The sequence below is a fragment of the Amblyraja radiata genome, chromosome 12 (genome assembly GCF_010909765.2).
Source record: "Amblyraja radiata isolate CabotCenter1 chromosome 12, sAmbRad1.1.pri, whole genome shotgun sequence".
NCBI classification, from domain to species: Eukaryota; Metazoa; Chordata; class Chondrichthyes; order Rajiformes; family Rajidae; genus Amblyraja; species Amblyraja radiata.
Genome location: NC_045967.1, coordinates 26,987,903 through 27,007,484, shown reverse-complemented (window position 1 = coordinate 27,007,484; position 19,582 = coordinate 26,987,903). Strand labels below are relative to the sequence as shown.

At 43.5% G+C, this 19,582-nt stretch overlaps 1 pseudogene; it reads left to right on the top strand.

Annotated features, from left to right (window-relative positions):
* The first annotated feature begins 18,367 nt into the window (after positions 1–18,367).
* LOC116979433 lies at positions 18,368–18,471 on the top strand (annotated as a pseudogene).
* The last annotated feature ends 1,111 nt before the right edge of the window (positions 18,472–19,582 follow it).

Below are 19,582 nucleotides of genomic sequence, written 5' to 3'. Positions count from 1 at the left end.
AGTTCCCAGAATACGGGAACTCCTCCCGTCCATGAAGACGACTCCCCGGCAACTACCCGCGAACATGTGGCGACTACATAATCTCCTGCAGTTGCCTAAAAAGTCGCCTAAGTGGGACAGGCCTGTCAGTCTCCTGAATTTTTTGTTGGAAAAAAAATCTTTAAGTAAGAATCTGTACTAGAATGTATAATAAAGGCAATAGATTCTGTCAACCATTAGAGGCAAATAAAGTTCATATTCATACATTCATATCAATAAAGTTCATGCGGAAATTATCATGATCCTTTCAAGCGTGAATTTACAGAATTTCTGGATTATCAAACATTACAAAGTGAACCAAAATAACCTAAAAATGTCTTTATTTGAGCCTATCTTTAACATGTATTGAATGGCTATAATGCAAATTGTACTTTATTTCATCCACTTGCAGTATTTCCAATTATGCTCAAAGGTTGCTTCCTATAACTCTTATAATTCTTCATCATAATTCAGAAACGATTCAGCAATAATCTGACAAACTAAAACTCATCAACTGGCAAAGAAAGAACATGTAATGTTCTCCTGCACTTATTTGCTATGTTTCTATGTAAATTAGAATGGTCAGTCCTATTTTTGAATACTTATCCCCCAATGAATTTGTAATGCAATGCCATTTTTCAGTGAATCAAATATTACATCTGAGTAAATTCTCACATCCTAAATTTGAATGAGATCAATTATAAAAACAACTCTCCAATTTCAAAAGACCATTAGTTACTAATAATAAGGCTTCAGAGATAAATATCAACAAAATGAAATCATTCCACCTTAAAATAAATTGGACAAACAATTACATGTTTAGGATTAATGTGGCAAAAAATTGCCAATCAAAAATAAATGGACGAATAAAACGGCACTGTTGCATTGTAATTTTATATTTTGTGATCTGAAAAATGTATAGCTCTGCCTGGCATATCAATGAATATGACTAAATCAAAATTATTATAACAAGCATTTTTTTAGATATTATATAATTCAGGACAAAAACAATTATTTTTGGGCAACGTAAGCACCAAAAGAGCTGAGAAGGTGACAATGTGACTTGGTTTGTAAATACCCAGCAGAAGTTAACTGATTTATGGACCTTTTGCTGATTAATGATGGTTCTTGAGTAACTGAATAGGATGTGAAGGACTTAGTAAAAAATCAACATTTGAAATGCTTTCAAGAAATTACAATACAATAATTGAAAGGGAGTGAAGCCATTTCTGAAAATTAATGATCATAAATAACATTCTGTCTACTTTGATATTGCAGTTAACACATATTGTATTCATCACTTGTGAAGAACATTGGCGCATTAATCCACCTCCCTTGTTCACTTATAGACAGTATAATATAAAAATTGCAATAGCCAATTTTTCATACACAAACTCCCACAAACAGTGCGATCATGACCAATGTTGAAGAAGTGATAAAGTTTGGTGAGATATCTTTAGTGCTCTTTGTAAATAACGCCTTGAGATCTTTTACCTAATCCTAATTCCTCTGTCATATTTGCTTTGAACATGTGTCTTTCCATGCTGATTTGCTTCTCCATGAATTGCGGCATTGCCTCAATCATTATTGATAGTCTTGACCACATCTTATCAGTTTCCAACACCTCTGCCCTCACCCTCTTCCTCTCTTGGGCTCTTCATCATTCTGATGGACTGTTTCTCTCAGGAGTCACATTCATTCTATGTACTGCATCTGGCATTACAATATGATATGCTCTGTGAAACAAAAAACTGTGAAGATTAGGTGGCACTTTGTGAAACTCCTGTGTTCCGTCTGCTATGGCAATCCTTGGCTCCTAGTTAACTGCCACTTTAATTTTTCCACTCTAACCTATATGTTAGTGAAACAGCGCCGACCAATGTGCTCCATAAACCTATCATATACATGTCCAAATGATTTTTTTAATATTATGATAGAACCTGCCTCAACTACCTCCTTCGGCAACTTGTTCCATGTACCCAACACCTGTTGGGTAAAAAAAGTGGCCCCTAAGGTTTCTATTAAATCGGTAACTTGGATTATTTAAAACAATTTGGCTGTGATACAATTTTAACCATGCATTAGGGTCAAGGAAAGAGCATTCACACCGTGGCCCTGTTTCCACCAATCTTTCCACCACTACGCGCAAGAAGCACAAGAAGCGCAAGACGCCATTGTACGCAGTTGCCGAGAAGTGTGTTCAGCTTTGTTGGACAATTTCTAATCTTGTGATGTGGATTCGATAAGAAGAACCATGCATTCAGTTGTGAGACAAGACGACCCAACAGAGCATTGGCATCACACTATCCAGCTCTAATTCATATTACATCACACATTTTAAGTTTTATCTACTCAGTGAAAAGCAGAGAAATAGAAACAAATTTTAAACTCAGACTATGATCTGTCTGGAGAAGTATCACAGCCAGCCCTCTACTTTCATTATCGTGCTCAGTTATTAATGACATACAGCCTTAAGCTCATCTCGGGTCTGGTTCCACACTGATAAGTAGAACAACCATGGCACAAGTCACATTAATTAACTGGCAATGCCATTCTGACCCACGAAGATGGAATGACAAGGTTTTTTTTTGTTAACCATAAAACGTATTAAAGATTGAAATTTAAAGTTAACATTTGGAAAAACACACCATGGCTATTTTTGTTTTGGTCTGTGGCAGCTCAGCAAACCTGGATAGGGAAAGAATCAGCAGACTGTACTGGGACTCATTAGTTACTGTCCTCCTTATTCCTGCCTTGTCCTTAGCTACATCACCCCCAGACATTTTTTGTTATAATTTGGACTATTTGTGTATGTGGTGCCTATTGCAATATTTTGTCCTGTTAAGTATGCAGTATAAACAAGGGCAGTACAGTGGCACAGAGGTAGAATTGCTACCTTATAGTGCCAGAACCTGGGTTCAATCCTCACTACGATTGTTGTCTGTACGGAGTTTTATGTTCTCCCTTGGAGGAGCAGCACCTCATATATCGCTTGGGCAGTTTGCACCCCAGCGGTATGAACATTGACTTCTCTAATTTCAGGTAGTCCCTACTTTCTCCTCCCCTTCCTAGCTCTCCCTCAGCCCACTGGCTTCTCTTCTTCCTATCTTCTTCCCGCTCCCCCCACCCTCACTTCAGTCTGAAGAAGGGTTTCGATCTGAAACGTTGCCCATTTCCTTCGCTCCATAGATGCTGCCTTACCAGCTGAGTTTCTCCAGCATTTTTGTCTACCTGCCATTTTTATCCCTTTTGGTTTCACCATGTAGAAATTACAGCTGTGTTTATTCCAGTCCCCCCCCCCCCCCCCCCCCCATTTCAGGGCACCATAATATTTGCGACACAGCAACGTCATGTCAATGAAAGTACTCAATAATAGGCAAAAGACAATAGGTGCAGAAGTAGGCCAGTCGGCCCTTCGAGCCAGCACCGCCATTCAATGTGATCATGGCTGATCATCCCCAATCAGTACCCCGTTCCTGCCTTCTCCCCATATCCCCTGACTCCACTATCTTTAAGAGCCCTATCGAGCTCTCTCTTGAAAGCATCCAGAGAACCGGCCTCCACTGCCCTCGGAGGCAGAGAATTCCACAGACTCACAACTCTCTGTGAGAAAAAGTGTTTCCTCGTCTCCATTCTAAATGGCTTACTCCTTATTCTTAAACTGTGGCCCACGGTTCTGGACTCCCCCGTTCCAGCCTTCTCCCCATATCCCCTGACTCCGCTATCTTTAAGAGCCCCAGGGCCAGATTTACGTATATACTAGACAAGCTAAAGCTTCAACAACAATCGGTGGTGCTGTTTCCACGCTGCAGACTCCAACTCCCCTGAGTTTGACTGCGCTGGGTCCTGGTACTTGTCCCCCAACCCTGGTTACCTCAGTGGCTGTTCCACTGGGTCTTCCCCATTCCCCTCAAACCATGTGACCCCAGCTCTTCCCCACCCACACTACAGTCCTCATACCCCCCTACCCCCTGACCACCCACAACCCCCCCCCCCCACCAGACATCGCCTCGGCCTCAGTCCACTCACCTGCCTTCCTCCGGCCCCAACCCCCATCCCTGCTGTGTGTTCACCATCCCCCCTGACCTTCCCCTCTCAGATACCGAACGGTCTATCCGCAGCAGAGGCTTCACCTTTGTCCCCCTCCGTCCCCCCCTCAATGAGTTCCGCGCCCGCCGCGATTTGGAGCTCTTCCCTCGTCTCCGCCTCACACCGTTATCCCTTTTTTTTTTTTAATTTATTTTATTTATTTATTTTTTTTTTTATTAGAAGTACGGTAAATTACAATAATACACAACACATATATCTTAATACATTTTTTGTACCGCTTCATTTTTTTTAAGCATTAAGAAAAAGATAGAAGTAAGGAAATGTGAAAAGAAAGAGATTAGTTAAAACAAATGTAGGTCCCTTGCAGTCAGAAACAGGTGAGTTGATCATGGGGAACAAGGATATGGCGGACCAATTGAATAACTACTTTGGTTCCGTCTTCACTAAGGAAGACATAAATAATCTGCCGGAAATAGCAGGGGACCGCGGGTCAAAGGAGTTGGAGGAATTGAGTGAAATCCAGGTTAGCCGGGAAGTGGTGTTGGGTAAATTGAATGGATTAAAGGCCGATAAATCCCCAGGGCCAGATAGGCTGCATCCCAGAGTACTTAAGGAAGTAGCTCCAGAAATAGTGGATGCATTAGTAATAATCTTTCAAAACTCTTTAGATTCTGGAGTAGTTCCTGAGGATTGGCGGGTAGCAAACGTAACCCCACTTTTTAAGAAGGGAGGGAGAGAGAAAACGGGGAATTACAGACCAGCTAGTCTAACATCGGTAGTGGGGAAACTGCTAGAGTCAGTTATTAAAGATGGGATAGCAGCACATTTGGAAAGTGGTGAAATCATTGGACAAAGTCAGCATGGATTTACAAAAGGTAAATCATGTCTGACGAATCTTATAGAATTTTTCGAGGATGTAACTAGTAGCGTGGATAGGGGAGAACCAGTGGATGTGGTGTATCTGGACTTCCAGAAGGCTTTCGACAAGGTCCCACATAAGAGATTAGTTTACAAACTTAAAGCACACAGCATTGAGGGTTCAGTATTGATGTGGATAGAGAACTGTCTGGCAAACAGGAAGCAAAGAGTAGGAGTAAACGGGTCCTTTTCACAATGCAGGCAGTGACTAGTGGGGTACCGCAAGGCTCAGTGCTGGGACCCCAGCTATTTACAATATATATTAATGATCTGGATGAGGGAATTGAAGGCAATATCTCCAAGTTTGCGGATGACACTAAGCTGGGGGGCAGTGTTAGCTGTGAGGAGGATGCTAGGAGACTGCAAGGTGACTTGGATAGGCTGGGTGAGTGGGCAAATGTTTGGCAGATGCAATATAATGTGGATAAATGTGAGGTTATCCATTTTGGTGGCAAAAACAGGAAAGCGGACTATTATCTAAATGGTGGCCGACTAGGAAAAGGGGAGATGCAGCGAGACCTGGGTGTCATGGTACACCAGTCATTGAAAGTGGGCATGCAGGTGCAGCAGGCAGTGAAGAAAGCGAATGGTATGTTAGCTTTCATAGCAAAAGGATTTGAGTATAGGAGCAGGGAGGTTCTACTGCAGTTGTACAGGGTCTTGGTGAGACCACACCTGGAGTATTGCGTACAGTTTTGGTCTCCTAATCTGAGGAAGGACATTATTGCCATAGAGGGAGTGCAGAGAAGGTTCACCAGACTGATTCCTGGGATGTCAGGACTGTCTTATGAAGAAAGACTGGATAGACTTGGTTTATACTCTCTAGAATTTAGGAGATTGAGAGGGGATCTTATAGAAACTTACAAAATTCTTAAGGGGTTGGACAGGCTAGATGCAGGAAGATTGCTCCCGATGTTGGGGAAGTCCAGGACAAGGGGTCACAGCTTAAGGATAAGGGGGAAATCCTTTAAAACCGAGATGAGAAGAACTTTTTTCACACAGAGAGTGGTGAATCTCTGGAACTCCCTGCCACAGAGGGTAGTCGAGGCCAGTTCATTGGCTATATTTAAGAGGGAGTTAGATGTGGCCCTTGTGGCTAAGTGGATCAGAGGGTATGGAGAGAAGGCAGGTACAGGATACTGAGTTGGATGATCAGCCATGATCATATTGAATGGCGGTGCAGGCTCGAAGGGCCGAATGGCCTACTCCTGCACCTAATTTCTATGTTTCTATGTTTCTATGTTTCTATGAAAGTAAAGAAGGTGCGCAAGAGTCGTGAAGTGCAAGAGAGTGTTGGGAAAAGAAAGCCCCTTAGAAAAGAAGTTAGAGAAGGAAGTGAAGTAAGAAAGTAGACCCTAGAAAAGAAAGAAAAAGAAAGTAAGGACAATCGCTCTATTATAACATTAAACTCCGCAGAAAGACTACCAACCAAGTCTGTTTTTGTTGTTTTACCTCCCATTGCCAGGTCCTGATACCATTTATTTATTTATTTATTTATTTTTAAAATTACTATTGCACCTCATGCTTGTAATAGTTCCATAAACGTAGACCACGTCTTTTGGAATTGGTTTGCTTTACCTGCTAAGAGGAATCTCATCTCTTCCAGATGTAATGTTTCAAACATATTTGTCACACCGTTATTCCATGGGAAGGAGTCCTCGTCCCCATTGATGATCCCTTTTCCTGTCTCCAATGGATCCCTTCGTCTTGGACCCCCCCTCATGGCTATCTTCCGGCTTTAGACCATTTTATTTTAAACTGCCGGCGGGACATCAACCGCCTCAACAGTATATAATACCATAGGTTCAGGGAAGTGGAGAGAGGACAGCCAGGTGTCTGTGTTGCTCACTTGGCTGGGGTTTGTTTTCCTTGCCACTTCCATCGGCCGATAATTAGTAAAGTTTTGAATTGGTCTACCAAACTGCTTTGTGAGTTGTCTGTTTATTAAGAAGTGAACCTGTTTGTTTAGTTATAAGTTAGCCTTTTTCAAGCAGATTTGATTCAGATTTGAATCAGGTTTTGCAATATAATTGTCAATAAGTTACAATTCTTTAAGATATAGTTCCCAACGGGAGGCACATGTAAAAGCTACAGAAGCTATTTTGGAAAATGACAGCCCTCAGTCATTTGTACTCTGATGTTAATGTGAAGAGTGATACCAGGCTTCAAGCTAACAATCTTTTGCAGAAAATGGAAGAACTGGAATTTGTGTTTATGCTGCATTTTTGGACCCGTCTGCTAGGTCATTTCCACAAGGTCAACAAAGCCATTCAGAAATCCAAACTGTTATTGAGTACTTGTGCAAGTTTGTACAGTTCACTTCAGCATTTTGTAAGCAAAATTAGAGAAGATTTTGATGAGCCTGAGCAACAAACAAAGGCCACCTTGCCAGATGTTAACTACAGAATTGTCACAGGGAGAGTAAGGAAATGGCAATGAAATGATGGAAGTGCACCTGGTCCTGATGCTTTAGATAAACTCTCTTCAAGAGATAAGTTTAGGATAAAATCCTTTATTCCGATACGAGATGCACTTGAAACCAATTTAAAAAGAAGAGGTACTGTGTACAGTGAAGTTGCACAATAGTTCCTTTCTTGCTAATCTGACCGCATCTAAGCAAGAATTTCAGCAAGGTGTTGAACTGATGATGGAAGCATACCCAGAAGATGTTGACCTGGAACTTACTGATGAACTTTTGCACTTTCACTTGTACGTGAGACAAAGCCATAGGCATACAGAAGTGCACTCTCTGTCTCATACAGACCGTTATCAAATAATATACAAGGAAACAATTCAGATGGCCTTCCCTAATGTGGAAGCAATCTTGCGGCTGTTTCTTAGCTTAATGGTCACCAACTGCTCGGGAGAGAGGTCTTTTTCAAGACTCAAAAGAATTTGAAATGAATTAAGGTCCACAATGTCTCAAGAGAGGTTGTCTGCAATGAGCATTCTGTGCATTGAGAGTGACAAACTTAGACAAACACATCTTGGTGAACTTCTGCATGATTTTGCTATGAAGAAGGTGAGAAAAAACATTTTTGCTCTTAGTGTATTTGTAGTTTCTTTATTTCTTGATATTCCACATTCAATTCAAGAGACACTTATTGTCACATGCACCAATTGGTGCAATGAAATTTGGGGGTCACCATCCGATGTCGTAACGGGATAACATTCACAGCGGCTTGGTCTTCCGAATCGACCACTTCCTACCGGAGACTGCGGCTCCCGAAGTCCACAGGCTGAGCTGTGCGGAGATTCATGCTGGCAGCCCTCGGCAAAGGGATGTTGAAATCAGCGTGGCCCGAGGCTGGGAGTTCCGCAAACCACAGCTCCATGATGTTGAAGCAGCAGGCCCAACACTCCGGAGCTTCAAACGGCGATCCAGGTAAGGCATCGCCCGCTCCGCGGTGAATCCAATATGTATTTAAAAAACAACTGTTTAATGACAACATACAGTAGGATCTAAAAGTGTCACACTGTCACTGTTAGGTAGTCGTGGTCCTCTGGTCGTGGGGGTGGGGGATTGGGAAGGGGGGGCCTCACAAGTGAAATAGCTTAGGGCCTCTCTTCATCTAAATCCGGCCCTGCCTGTGACCACATGGATTTTCTCTAGGTGCTTCGATTTCCCCCCATATTCCAGAGATAATTCACTTCTATAAACCACCCCTAGTGCATAGGATGTGTAAAGGGCCTGTCCCACCAGCATGCGACTGCATGCAGCAAGCGCGACCAAACCGGAAGCTGGGGCCGCGCGGAGGTCGAATGATTCCCGTACAGGGCCTGTCCCACCAGCATGCGACTGCATGCAGCGAGTGCGACCAAACCGGAAGCGGGGGCCGCGCGGAGGTCGAATGATTCCCGTACAGGGCCTGTCCCACCAGCATGCGACTGCATGCAGCAAGCGCGACCAAACCGGAAGCAGGGGCTACGCGGAGGTCGAGTGATCCCGTACGAGTTGACTTGAAGTTCGAGCGAAGTTTGCGGGAAGTTCGCGTGCGACATACGGCGTCGTTGTTAATTTAATTTTGTGGGTATTTTGCAAAAAATGCTTGAATAAAGCCAACAGTAAATAAAGAACTGAACAAAAAATACTTAGCACTTTAGACAACATCAATGCCCCTCATTGATGTTGTCTAAAGTGCTAAGTATTTTTGTTCAGTTCTTTATTTACCTCTCCCCCCGAGAAGCAGAATTTGGTTTCAGATTGATTACCTTTCCTTTTCCACACATACTATGTGATCTCACCTCTTTAAAAAACTTCTGATTTCGGGCATCTGTGGCATTTTGCTTTTCAAATTGTGATAATGGTGTTTCTGTCACTATGGTCAGCTGCTTGAATCCTGATGGAATTGAAAAGTAGAGCTCATTCTTGCTGGGATTCCCAGCATTCCAGTCAAATTTCTCAACCAGGTCTTGTCTCGTGTCAGAATGGAGGATGTGATCAGCAAAGCAATCAAAGGAAGAAGCAATGACCTGCAGCTGTTGTGATAGTTTGTTGATTACACCTCCACAGGGTCGGTGGGGGCGCTGCAAACCGGCAGCCCTGCAAGCAGCATGTAAGTTTTTCTACTTTTTTTGTTTTTTTAGTGTGTTTGAATGTATGTTTTTAATGTTTCTCTGTGTGTCTTGTGTGGGGGTGTAAGGGGGAAACCGCTTCGGTCGCCTCCTCAATGGAGAGGCGACTTTTTCCATGTCGCTTCCCCCGTGGCCTAATATCGAGGATCATTGCGGCCTTTCCCGGCGTCGCGCCCGGGACTTCAGCTGCGGGCGCAGCGTGAATTCTCGTCGCTGAGCGGGCGAGCCCTCGCCGGGGGTCGCCGGAGGGGAGCGCTCCATTCCCTGGCCAGTGGTAGCCTGAACCTGCAGTCTGCAGAGCTCCAGCTAGCGCACTGTCCGCAGCCTGGGATCCCTCGTTGGGGACCCCGGAGAAGAAGAGCTCCGACCGCCAGCCCGCGACCAACTTCTACCGTGGCAGGGAGCAGGGTCCATCGCTAGGGACCCCTGGAGGGGAGCTCCGACCGCCGGCCCTACGGTCTGCGGTGCTTCCAGCTGCAGTGCGGCAGGGACTTTAGATCTTCGACCGCCGGCCTGCGGCCTACACCAACCTGAAGCCGCGGTCTCCGGTGGGGAGGCACTGATTCAGGACTTACCTAGACTTTACCTTGTCTAATCATCCGGACACCCGCAGTGGCGTCTGCGGAGGGTTGAGGTCCCGACCACGGGGGGAAATGGCCAAATTTTGTGCCTTCCAACACAATGATGAATGCTGTGGTGGATGTTTATGTTAAATGTTTATTGTGTTTTTGCGTGTTCTTTTTCATTGTACCGCTGCTGGCAAATTCATTTCACTTGCACTTTATGTGCAAGTGACGAATAAAACTGATTGATTGATTGATTAAAGTTTTACTCAGGAAATAGCTGTATCTGTGGATTCCTTGCACAAAACTGACACCAGAGGAAGGGAGACTTGAACATAAATAGTTCTTTTAGAATGAATTTCAATTGGATAGCAGTAGCAGGATCAGCATGGATTTACGAAGGGGAAATCATGCTTGACTAATCTTCTGGAATTTTTTGAGGATGTAACTGGGAAAATGGACCAGGGAGAGCCAGTGGGTGTAATGTACCTGGACTTTTAGAAAGCATTTGATAAGGTCCCCCATAGGAGATTAGTGGGCAAAATTAGAGCACATGGTATTTGGGATAGGTTGCTGACATAGATAGAATATTGGTTAGCAGACAGGAAACAAAGAGTAAAGGTCCCTTTCAGAATGGCAGGCTGTGACTAGTGGGGTACCGCTAGGCTCGGTGCTGGGACCGCAGCTATTTACAATATATATTAATGATTTAGATGAAGGGATTAAAAGTAACATCAGCAAATTTGCAAATGACACAAAGCTGGGTGGCAGTGTGAACTGTGAGGAGGATGCTATGAGGATGCAGGGTGACTTGGACATGTTGGGTGGGTGGGCAGATGCATGGCAGATGCCGTTTAATGTGGATAAATGTGAGGTTATCCACTTTGTTACAAAAACAGGAAGGCAGATTATTATCTAAATGGTATCAAGTTGGGAAAAGGGGAAGTGCAACAGGATCTGGGGGTCCTTGCTCATCAGTCACTGAATGCATGCATGCAGGTACAGCAGGCAGTGAAGAAAGCGAATGGCATGTTGGCCTTCATAACAAGAGGAGTTGAGTATAGGAGCAAAGAGGTCCTTCTGCAGTTGTACAGTACCTTGAGTATTGTGTGCAGTTTTGGTCTCCAAATTTGAGGAAGGACAATCTTGCTATTGTGGGAGTGCAGCATATGTTCACCAGGTTAATTCCCGGGATGACAGGACTGTAATATGTTGATAGAATGGAACAGCTGGAGCTTGTATACTCTGGAATTTAGAAGGATGAGAGGTGTTCTTATTGAGACGTAAGATTATTAAGAGTTTGGACACACTAGAGGCAGGAAACATGTTCCCGATGTTGGGGATGTCCAGAACCAGGGGCCACAGTTTAAGAATAAGGGGTAAGTCATTTAGAACAAAGATGAGGAAATACTTTTTCACACTGAGAGTTGTGAGTCATGGAATTCTATGCCTCAGTGGTGGAGGCTGGTTCTCTGGATGCTTTCAAGAGAGGGTTAAATAGAGCTCTTAAAGATAGCGGAGTCAATGGATATGGGGAGAAGGCAGGTACGGGGTACTGATTGCGGATGATCAGCCATGATCACATGATCAAATGGCTCGAAGGGCCGGATGGCCTACTCCTGCACCTATTGTCTATTGTCTATTGTCTATTGTCTATTGTATTAATTTCAATGGAGAATTCAGGCTGCAAATTAGGGGCTGTTATATGTTGTTTTTCTTAAATGTTTTAAATTACATGTTTCAATTAACTTTTTTATTTTTATTGTTCTAAACAATAAGGTGATGTATAAACAGACATAGGTTTCAGATTGATAATCTTTCATTTTCCATGCATACTGCATGATCTATGTGTGCCCTGGGGGATGAATTTAGTGTTTGCCACCTCAAGTCCAGTCAGTACCCACATGTTGTCACCACCTCCAGGGTGCTGAGTGTAGCATGAATAACTGCACACTTGCAGCAGGGTAATTGCAGCCTTGTGAGAAAGCAGGCCAGGATCTTGCACAATGTGCTGTGTCCAACGTGGCTTGATCTATTATCTATTCATCTGCTCTCACAATAGCGATGAGGTTAAAAGTGCTCTCTATGGTTATTGAATGATGATGACGATGAGGGGTGAACTTATAGAGGTATACAAAATCATGAGAGGAATAGATCAGGTAGACACACAGAGCCACTTGAGTACGAGAGTCAAGAACTAGAGGACGTAGAGTTAATGTGAGGGGAACAGATTTAATAGGTACCTGAGGGGTAACTTATTACACAAAGGGTGGTAGGTTTATGGAACAGCTGCTGGAGGAGATAGTTGAGGCAGGTACTATTGCAACATTTAAGAAACACTAGACTAAGTGGGACCCTTTGGGTCCCATGTCCACACGGGAGGGCTGGTCCCCTAACGTAATATTCCACCTCTCCACCAATTCCAATATTGGTGGCCAGTGGGGGGCTATCTGGAGCGCTAGAATGGGTGCTGTGGGCCGAAGGGACTGGTTTCCAGGGGCTAGTATGGACATTGTGGGCCGAACGTTTTCTTGGGCTGGCAGCTCAGTCACTCAGGCCTGGTGGGCTGGCAGCTCAGTCACTCAGGCTTGTTGCGCTGGCAACTCAGTCACTCAGGCCCGGTGGGCTGGCAGCTAAGTCACTCAGGCTTGGTGGGCTAGCAGTTCAGTCACTCAGGTCTGGAGGGCTGGCAGCTCAGTCACTCAGGCCTGGTGGGCTGGCAGCTCAGTCACTCAGGCCTGGGGGCTGGCAGCTCAGTCACTCAGTGCTGGTGGGCTGGCTGGTCAGTCATTCAGGGCTGGTGGGCTATGATAAGAACAGGCAAAGAAAGAAAATAAGTTGTTTTAAGAAGCTTAAGTAGGCTCTTCACCGGCTGTTATATTTGGAGAAAGCCATGATGGATTGTCCACATTGCACTTCCGGGACAGAGCATGTTTCTGAATGTTTCAGCCTTAATTTTGACTCATAATACTGAGGATGGAGCAGTTTGTGGACCCTCTGCTTAGCTGCTTGATTGTCACAATCAGATGCAACAGCCTTGCGGAACCTTGTTCCGATCCTTTTATTCAGTGATTTGTTTCATCTGCTTTTATGATTTTACATGGGTATGGACCCGAGTTACAATCATGTATTTTGCTGATGTATTCTACTTAGAGCACAGTTATTCTTGAAATAAATATTGGTGGAAATGTACAGAGCAGTTGTTATCGAAGGAGAGAGAGATAGAAAGGTCAAGAGAGAGAGAGAGAGAGAGAGAGAGGGGAGGAGACAAGGGAAATGCAACTGATGGAGAGTGTTACCATAACACTAAACTAATTTCCCACTTGGATGTTTACTGCTGGTCATATATGTTTAGAAATTCTGTAAAGATATCTTTTCATTTCAACTCCACTTATCTATGTTAAGATGTTTTACTTCTCTCTCCAGTTTGTGCTCCATACGTCTCTGGATCTGATAAACTTACCTTTTCATTAAATAACTCATTATTTATCCTGATGTCTTTATTTTTTTTACAGGTATGACCACTGCAGCTGAAATATAAGGCAACAGCGCCTCCTTATTGTTTTAGCAGGAGTTAACAATCTGCAGATTGCTTGTGCAAGAGACCATAGAGGTAGATGGATCCTGAAGATGAGAAAGCAAAAAGAAAGATTTTCAATAGCATCTAGAATGAAATTGACAATAATTGTTCCAACATTAATGTACAGCATTTAATACAAATAGGTTATGTGTTTGATTGCTTTGATTGCATTTCTCTGGCTGTACATTCCAGTCTCAGAGTGAACACATTAATAATTTTGATTGAAATAGTATTATCTCTAACAAAAGGGTTATTTTTTGTATCAAAAGATTATTGCTCTTCCTGTCGGTAGTACTTGTGTACTCAGGGAATTTAATGCTCTCTTGCCACATCAAATCCATCCCCAGCACAGAAGGAATATTAGCACGCAGTGACAGAAGGCTAAATTTGACTAAGTAACGTTGTTTTATTCAGTGCTAATTGGCTTCCAATTCTGAACTGAGCAGACATTTTCTGTGTGACTGGCACTGCTTGACAAATCGGGAAGTGTCAAGGCACCTGCATCATGCAAGCAAGTCGGCAGTATACACAGTCAATGATATGAAGCCTGAGGTAACAATGAATTAGACTACAGCGGTGCATCTTTTGCCATGTGTTAAGGATGGATGATGAACTTGTTATTTAGCAAGAGCTTTTCCCCTTCTCTCCACCTGTGTCATTTAATAGGGTCCTTAAAGGTACCTTTTATCTGACGATTGAGTATGTGCACAGGGCACTTCATAGAACTGTATTGATTAAACCATTGAAGGAGGAAGAATGTCAATTACTTCACCCAGAGAGCGGTGGCTGAGTCTCACCTCAATCCCCAGTGATTGGTGGTTATTCACTGGCCTTTCCAATACGATGTGAATGGGGAAATTACTGTGCACTGGGCAGAGGAGGCAGGGTAATGGATTTCTGTATTAGCATAGAAGGAATACTTTTAAAATAATTAATTGGGTGTAAAATATTGTGAAATATTATTTTCAACATGGCACATGGACAAATTCAACATAATTAGCTCACATAGTGCCAAGAGCAAACAAGAGGAGTGCTTCAACTTGGTCGATAACTCACATTCTTGTCTCATGAGTGCAAAGCACTTCTCATCTCTAATAATGGAGTCCAAGCACATGCTCTTAACAACCAATACCCTTACCACCATTGAATCCTTGACATTCTATTTTCTTGAGTTAGTATGGACATGAAATTGATGGCACTGTACATGATTCCCATGACTGCAGGGCAGTTCAAGGTTTGATATTCGGCAACATGTGTCTCAAGCATGACAACAAAAGCATTTCTACCATCTACTAGATGAAAAACATTGGAAATATCAGCATGTGTAGGAAATAACTGCAGATGCTGGGTTACACTGAAGATAGACACACAATGCTGTTTGCAGAGAACATGCTGATAGACACAAAAAGCTGGAGTATCTCAGCGGGACAGGCAGCATCTCTGGAGACAGATTAAAGGACACAGGAGATCAAGAACTTTGCTATAGTTTGCAAGGCCGAATACATGATTTAAACAAGAAAGATAGTTAAACAATTTGTGTAAGAAGGAACTGCAGATGCTGGTTTAAGCCGAAGATATACCTCCTAGGACCTCGTGTCGAGCTTGCTGCGAGTATGAGTCAAGGGCAAACTTTTCTGAACTCGCGGATTAGGTCGCCGCCTTGGGACATCCCCTTAAAGACTGATCAACCTCATGGACATCCTTTGTGCTTGCTTTCTGTGTGCCTTTGGATGTTCTATTGCTTCAAGTAGTCCCACTGAGATGGTAGAAAGTTACTGACCAAGAATAGAGGAGGGGGCAGATAATCTTAAAACTTTCTTTTGATTAGGTTTAGACAAAGAATGTCACTCTGTAACTGGATAAGTGGTAATGGTTTAGGCTAGCTGCCTGATAGGAAATAGCAGATATGTTTGTGGAATGATAGGGTTCTGATCACAAATCACAGATCAACAGATAAGAGCACAGAAGATTTGTACAGAGTATTGTACGAGACTGGATTTTCATTGCATGCAGGGTTTCAGATTAGAGCCAAAATTGCACAAAACACCTTGTTGAACAGAGCTATCAGCCTCATTATGCTGAGAGCCCTGTCATAGTCCCCATGTCAGTCCTTTCAAGCAGCATTCTGCACCCTCCAAAGATGTTCGCTACACCCTTGACTGGGTTCAGGTCACATGTAATCTTGTCAACCTCCACAGAAAGCAAACTGTCACTGTATAAGCTGCTGTCAAGTTAAAGATGAATAGTTTTCTTCATTTTTGTGCTGCTCAACAGAAATATCTGGGATAAGTAGAAACCCCAGAAGAAAAAGGCATAACAGTTGGATGATATTAAGAAGCAATAGGCATGAAATGCATGATTACATCAGCTACAGCCTGTAAATCAGAGGTGATTGTGAGTGGGAATTCAGAGAAAGGATTATATATGAACATATCGTTAATTATCTGTGTGTTGCTCATGACTACAGATTTTGCAGCATTTATTTCAAATATTGGCTAGCATTAGTCCTGCTAGGCCACTGAGCTGATGGGCATGTGCTTCATCCCTCATCCTCCATCCCCTTTCCAACCCAATCACTTCCTGTGAGGTTCATGGGATAGTGAACAGTGTACAGTTTATTTGGGATTTTACTTCGGAGTCACGTGAGTGACTACATGACGAGCCCGCCAGTACGCATGCGTGCTTTTAGCGCTACACGCATTGTGAACAAGTCATTACGAGAGGGAGGACATTCCTCCCAAACGGCAGGGTTGAACCTGCAACAAGTAAGGTAGGAGAACTTAGTTTCTTTACTTACCTTTTTTACAGGAAGGCCGATGAAAACTGGCGGGGGAGAATCTGCAGAACTGCAGGCAGCCAGCAACGGCCGGGGGCACCACTATCTCCCTTAAACGGGAGCCGGAGCCGACCTCAGCTCCAGCAGGACGCCGACAACGGATGGAGCATTCTGGAGCCGTCATTCCGATGGCTCGGACAACAGCCCCACGGACCTATACTACATGGGTCCGAGTGGCTGGAAGGTGCTCGTTTTCGACAGCACTAAAAATAGCGGCAAGCGGTCAGTGCCCGAGAGCACCGAGTACGCGTTGGAGCTGCTGGGCCTGGGTCGCGAGCGGCCAGTTCCCCGAGAGGACTGAACCGCGTTTGAGCTCCGCAGGCCCAAGTGGGAAAGGAGCGGCACAGTGTGGAGCACTGCACCGCGTTAAAACTACCATACCTGCGGTTGCGAGCGGTCAGCTCCCCGTAAGGACTGAACCGCGTTGGAGCACCGCAGGCTAACGGTAGTACGGGCGGCTCAGTGCCGCGAGCACTGCACCGCGCTTTGGAGCACCGCAGGCCAACGGTACTACAGGGGAATACCGGCGGCACAGTGGCCGTGTACACTGCACCGCGTTGGCACTGCGGGACCTGCACCTGCGAGAACATACCGCGTTTGCAGCGATGCAGGTCCAAAAAGAAGAATAAATCCTCCAGTGGGTAAGTCCCATAGCAGCACATTATACAGGGCTGTATCTCACTTCTACTATTACAGGGAAGTGCTTGAGGAAAAGTCAGACTCAGGGAGAAGGAAGCAGCACCTTTTCTATAGGGCTATAATCATGCTTCTTTCTCCCCAGTAGACTCTTCTGTCAGAAGAGTGCTGGGGTCAAGTCTAGGGCAAACCCTGGACAGGTAAACAGATGTAAGAGCTGTAACAATGAGGTGATGCCTTTTCTAAGTCACAAAGTACATAGAGTGCATTATTGGTCCTTTCCTGATAGAAATACAGGAATACTTATGTTGTGACTGAAGGATTTAGCAGTCCAAAAATTTACTGACAAATTCCATTCCCATCTGGGAAGTCACACGGGAATGTCTGTCTATGTTTCAGGGGGAACAACAGTACAGCTGTGAGTAAAGCTAACTGGGAAAGATCTACAAACCAGGTTAGAAGCCAGCATAGACCATATGTTTTCTATCTACTGCAGGGGCAAACATTAGCTGTCACCATAGCTGTCACTTGCCACCGGGGATTGTAAATCCCTGAATGTACTAAACTAATCAATGTATGCATCTGGTTACAATTGACGCGGGCCTGTGTAAACCCGAAACCTCCTAGCAAAATCTTTTTATTTGGAGGTGACCTATCTAGAAGGTCAAGGAGTTGGACAATGAAGCCAAACTGGAGCTCATCTAAACGTCCAAACATCATCCTCAAAGGTATCGCCCCTATGCTGGAAGAAGTGTACACCCACAACACACGGCCTTGGGGATCCAGAAGAAAACAGTAAAACCAGAAGGAAGCAAGGAGGTTGGTGCGAGAAGACATCGAATAAATAACTTTTTGACACTCATATCTTAAACAGTATCGGGGGATACACAATAGAATTTTACAACACATAATCTTCTAGTCCAGCTGATATATCGAGAGAGGAATTTGGAGGAGAACACCAAATGGATATTGGGCTATAGTATTTGCTGATGTTTCTACACGATATGGAACACCAGATGCCGATCTACTCGTATCCAGACATAATCACCAATTACTAAATATGTCATATGGGATACAGACACTGGACATCAGTAACAGATGGGTTTTTAGCTGCATTGCAAGGGAAGCATTATTATCTACGCATTCCCTTCCTAACAAAATAGGATATGGCGCTTGACGCATCAAACATAAATCAGATCTCGGCTTTTTGGCTAAGATCAAGCATAATATCTGTTCTTATCAGTTTAAATATCTGATATGTCCCTTATCTAGGGACCATATATTAAAAAATATATATATATAAATAAATAAATAAAAAATAATACGATATATTAGTTTTAAGAACGGAAACCTTTTCTATTGTTAAGTATATTAGTTTTAAGAACGATAATGGCAAGCATTGATTCAAAGGATGCTTACTATTTCAGTACCCATAACAGGTGACCACGGACGTTGTTTTTATCTAATTGGATGGCTCAGCTCTAGCAGTATAGAGCACTACCTAATGTGTTTACATTAGCACCTAGGTTATTTACAAAATATAACAACCAGCCACACAATGGTAATGGCTACTAATTGTGCGGAAACTTAGGACGGGCTGAACAAACGGTAACAGCCACTTAACAATTATTTGGAAACTAGGATTCATTATCCATCCAATTAAATCAAAATTGAAGCCTTCAAACTAAAGGGATTATTTGGGGTTCACCAGTAACTCAGTTCCTCATGTCAGTAACTTTGCCAACTGAGGTTACAACCTTAATAGAGGCATACAGCAAAATCATTGACATGAGGATAAACCATCCATCAGACTGGTAGCAAGAATATTGGCAACATATGGTTTCCAGCCACATAATTCAGACCCTAACATTATAAAGATTTACAGAGGTCCAAAATATCAGCTCTTAAAATTAATGGTGATCATTTCGATAGAATGATGAAGCCATACAGAAGCCATATTGGAACTAAATGGTGGAAAGATAACATTGGGCATTGCTCCAATCCTATCATTGTCAGCAACCAGTCTATGGTCCTACATATGGATACTATGCACTAGGATGGTGTGTTACCAATTCCATCTCCAGCTGTGGAGGAAGATGGAATACACAGGAAGCATCATTATTACTAACACTGGGCATAACTACCTGGAAATGTTGGGTGTTTTTTCATGGCCTAAAGTCATGTTGCTCTGGAATATATTAAACAGGTTATTAGATTATAAATTAACAACACTACTGTGGTAGCACATATCAACCACATGGGTGAAAGGAAATCTACATCATGTAACAATCTGGCCAACACAATTTGGCAACCTCATCGGGGGGGTACTAAGGGAAATACTACGAGACTCTGCGTCTGGTGTTTTAATAGTACCCGACTGACCTACCCAACCATGGTTCTCGGTGG